The sequence below is a fragment of the Bos javanicus genome, chromosome 6, assembly GCF_032452875.1.
Source record: "Bos javanicus breed banteng chromosome 6, ARS-OSU_banteng_1.0, whole genome shotgun sequence".
Classification (NCBI taxonomy): Eukaryota; Metazoa; Chordata; class Mammalia; order Artiodactyla; family Bovidae; genus Bos; species Bos javanicus.
This window is the reverse complement of record NC_083873.1, coordinates 90,969,049-90,973,882: the sequence shown is the minus strand read 5'-3', so window position 1 is coordinate 90,973,882 and position 4,834 is coordinate 90,969,049. Positions and strand designations below refer to the sequence as shown.

At 43.7% G+C, this 4,834-nt stretch overlaps 1 non-coding gene across 1 annotated transcript; it reads right to left on the bottom strand.

The window, feature by feature from the left end:
- Positions 1 to 3,733: 3,733 nt before the first annotated feature.
- On the bottom strand, positions 3,734 to 3,897 carry LOC133250147 (U1 spliceosomal RNA). The gene has a single exon (XR_009737257.1). It is a non-coding gene; the product is annotated as a U1 spliceosomal RNA (small nuclear RNA).
- Positions 3,898 to 4,834: the final 937 nt, after the last annotated feature.

The window sequence follows — 4,834 nt, the reverse complement described above, 5'->3', positions numbered from 1 at the left end:
CCTGTTACATAATAGAACACTGTTCCCTTTGGAAGTGCCATGCTCGCTGAAAATCAGACCCCTCAACACTTGCACCTGTTGGAAAGCTGCCACAAACTTCTCAAATTTCCAAACCAAGAAAACCCACTGTAACAATTCTATCCAAGGCAAACCATTCAATATCACGGTAATCCAAGCCTATGCCCTGACTGGTAACGCTGAAAAGCTAAGGTTGAATGGTTCTATGAAGACCTCCAAGACCTTCTAGAACTAACACCCAAAAAAGATGTCCTTTTCATTATAGGGGGCTGGAATGCAAAAGTAGGAAGTCAAGAAACACCTGGAGTAACAGGCAAATTTGGCCTTGGAGTACAGAATGAAGCAGGACAAAGGCTAACAGAGTTTTGCCAAGAGAATGCACTGGTCACAGCAAACACCCTCTTCCAACAAAAGAGAAGACTCTACACATGGACATCACCAGATGGTCAATACCCAAATCAGATTGATTATATTCTTTGAAACCAAAGATGTAGAAGCCCTATACAGTCAGCAAAAACAAGACTGGGAGCTGACTGCGGCTCAGATCATGAACTCCTTATTACCAAATTCAGACTTAAATTGAAGAAAGTAGGGAAAACCACTAGACCATCCAGGTATGACCTAAATCAAATCCTTTATGATTATACAGTGGAAGTGAGAAATAGATTTAAAGGACTAGATCTGATAGAGTGCCTGATGAACTATGGACTGAGGTTCGTGACATTGTACAGGAGATAGGGATCAAGACCATCCCCAAGAAAAAGAAATGCAAAAAAGCAAAATGGCTGTCTGAGGAGGGTTTACAAATAGCTGTGAAAAGAAGAGAAGCAGAAAGCAAAGGAGAAACTGAAAGATATACCTGTTTGAATGCTGTTTCAAAGCATAGCAAGGAGAGATAAGAAAGCCTTCCTCAGTGATCAGTGCAAAGAAATAGAGGAAAACAATAGAATGGGAAGACTAGAGATCTCTTCAAGAAAATGAGAGCTATCAAGGGAACATTTCATGCAAAGATGGGCTCAATAAAGGACTAAAATGGAATGGACCTAACCAAAGCAGAAGATATTAAGAAGAGGTGGCAAGAATACACAGAAGAACTGTACAAAAAAGATCTTCACAACCCAGATAATCACGATGGTGTGATCACTCACCTAGAGCCAGACATCCTGGAAAGCAAAGTCAAGTGGGCCTTAGGAAGCATCACTAAGAACAAAGCTAGTGGAGGTGATGAATTCCAGTTGAGCTATTTCAAATCCTAAAAGATAGTGCTATGAAAAGGCTGCATTCAATATGCCAGCAAATTTGGAAAACTCAGCAGTGGCCACAGGACTGGAAAAGGTCAGTTTTCATTCCAATCCCAAAGAAGGGTAATGCCAAAGAATGCTCAAACTACCGCACAAATGCACTCATCTCACACGCTAGTAAAGTAATGCTCAAAATTCTCCAGGCCAGGCTTCAACAATATGTGAACCGTGAACTTCCAGATATTCAAGCTGGTTTTAGAAAAGGCAAAGGAACCAGAAATCAAATTGCCAACATCCTCTGGATCATCGAAAAAGCAAAAGAGTTCCAGAAAAACATCTGGTTCTGCTTCATTGACTATGCCAAAACCTTTGACTGTGTGGATCACAATAAACTGGAAAATTCTGAAAGAGATGGGAATACCAGACCACCTGACCTGCCTCTTGAGAAATCTGTATGCAGGTCAGGAAGCAACAGTTAGAACTGGACATGGAACAACAGATTGATGCCAAATAAGAAAAGGTCCCTCTAGTCAAAGCTATGGTTTTCCAGTAGTCATGTATGGATGTGAGACTTGGACTATAAAGAAAGCTGAGCACCCAAGGATTGATGCTTTTGAACTGTGTTGGAGAAGACTTGAGAGTCCCTTGGACTGCAAGGAGATCCAACCAGTCCATCCTAAACGAAATCAGTCCTGAATATGCACTGGAAGGACTGATGTTGAAGCTGAAACTCCAATACTTTAGCCACCTGATGCGAAGAGCTGACTCATTTGAAAAGATCCTGATGCTGGGAAAGACTGAAGGCAGAAGGAGAAGGGAACGACAAGGGATGATGGTTGGATGGCATCACCGACTCAATGGGCATGAGTTTGAGTAAACTCCGGGAGTTGGTGTTGGACAGGGAAACCTGGTGTGCTGCAGTCCACGAGGTGGCAAAGAGTCGGACACGAGTGATCGACTGAACAATTTTACCTCGTCATCGAGCTCTCAGTGGTTCACCTCATACCCCTCTCCAAACACCTTAAGTAGAAAGTGTGCCTGACACCGCTTCAGATTCTGAACACTCCTAATATACGGTCATTCTCTTCATGCAAGTTCTAGTCTGTCATTTACAAAAGAAAGACTTCTCCGTACTACAAAAGCCAAGCAATAATATTTTGGATCTCAGAGTATCTGCGAAAATCACAAATATACGTACAATGTGAACAAGGACAGGAGACGGAGACACTCAGCAAATTTACATGCTCCACACTCCTGAGAATGACGAAAAAATCAGGTTTTATGAAGGTGGAAGGCTGAATGACAACCCACCAAAACTGCGCACATTCCAGTCTCTGGAACCTGCAAATATGTTCAGTTCAGTCGCTCGGTCGTGTCTGACTCTTTGCGACCCCATGAACTGCAGCACGCCAGGCCTCCCTGTCCATCATCAACTCCCGGAGTCCACCCAAACCCATGTCCATTGAATCGGTGATGCCATCCAACCATCTCATCCTCTGTCGTCCCCTTCTCCTCCTGCCCTCAACCTTTCCCAGCATCAGGGTCTTTTCAAATGAGTCAGCTCTTCGCATCAGGTGGCCAAAGTATTGGAGTTTCGGCTTCAACATCAGTCCTTCCAATGAACACCCAGGACTCCTTTAGGATGGACTGGTTGGATCTTTTGCAGTCCAAGGGACTCTCAAGAGTCTTCTGCAACACCACAGCGAATATGTTACTTCATACAAAAAAAGAAATTTTGGCAGATGTGATTAAGGATTTGAGCCGGAGAGCAGTACAGCAAACTACCAAGACGGCCTATTAATAGGAAAGACCAGAGAAGATATAAGTCAGCGGACACAAGATGCTAACACTGCTGGCTTCAAAATCAAAGAAAGGCCAACAGCAAGTAATTCACAGAGGTAGCAGAGAAAGAAGAGGAAAGTGCAAATTCTTCCCAGGAAAAGAAAGGGAGCTCCTGCCTTTCGACGTTCGACCTGTAAAAACTGACTTTTCTGAACACTTTGAAAGCCGCGGTTAACGTACTGCATTCTCAGAAAGTACTGCTTTGAAAATCAGAAACCAAAAACCGCGCGGCCGCTCTGGGGTCTGACACCCGCCTCTGCGCACACCCACAAGAGGGCGGAGCTAATGACGGGAAACAAGCCGCGCGCTTTACGCGCTGAAGTACTTTGGAAAAAGTGACTCATGAAAAAAAGGCTGACTCTGGGAAAGATCGAAAACCAAAAAAAAAAAAAAAAAAGGAAACGACAAAAAAAGAAAATCGGGAGAGTATCAGGAGCTCAACGACCGTGAACTCAAGCAAGTTCTAGAAAACAGTTAACGACAGGATAACTAGGTGTGTTATTACGGAACTGCAGAATGTCAATTTAGTACTTAAATGATAGATAACACAAACTGCCACACGTTAAAAAAATAAGTAAAGACTGCAGTGAGTAGCAAAAAACCCAAACTTCTATTTTTAGACAAAGAAAAACCAGGGGAAAGCGCGAACGCAGTCCCCCACTACCACAAATTACGCAGTCGAGTTTCCCACATTTGGGGAAATCGCAGGGGTCAGCACATCCGAAGTGCAATGGATGAACCTCGCCCTGGGGAAACCACCTTCATGATCATGGTATCTCCCCTGCCAGGTAAGTATGAATTGCTCACAAAGCTTGGTACCACACCATCAGATCCAAATCACTCTATACGTAGGACGACTTTTCTCATGCAGTCTGTACTACTCCCCTTCTGAAGTATAAAGAGTTTCCAAGAGATAATTACCACCAGCAGCATTTGACATCTGGAAATTGTCTAAACTCTTAGGAAATATATATGTTGCTTAAGCACGACCAGCAGTCACTGCTCGTATCTACATATTCCACACCCCTTTCGTGACCTCATTTAACGCGCGTCCCGTTCCTAGCATTGTTAGTGGCGCAGTTCCAATAAAACTTATAAAGGTAAAGACGCTGCACAAACTTAGACAATATAAGTTAGCTTCTATCTTGAAAGCCTTGGGACAAGTAACGTCGATGTTGACATTTGGCGCGGTTCAACAAGCCGCTGTCCAGGTAACTAAAACAGCAAGTCAGGAAAGATGAAACTTGACAAAACACACACACACACACAAAACCCTACGTTTGACAGTCCAGTCCTTGGGTCGATAAAAGTAGGTTGTCAGTTTAAAGGTTCAAGCCCAAGGACAAAACATGCTTTCTTTCAAATAAGCAGCAAATGATCGCCCTTAACCTGAAAGGTCAGTTGCATAAACACTCACTTTGACTCTGGCAAAGTAGACGGACAACCTCACACAAGCGCCCCCCTCCCTCATATCTGTGCAGTCTCCGGAGTCTGCACAGCCGTAGGGATCACACTCCGCCAGTGGAAACCAGCTTCGTGATCAGTGTCTTCCTTCCCAAACAAGAATAAACCGTGTTTCCTTGTATTGTTAAACCCTCTCGTGCTCAATGCTACAAACACAGGGTCATCTGTTCCCTTTTTCACAGACCTTTGAAATCCAAAACAAGACTGCAGGAGAATCCGTCTTGCAAGAAACATCCGAGCCCTCCTAGACTCATATTAGACTTCCAAAA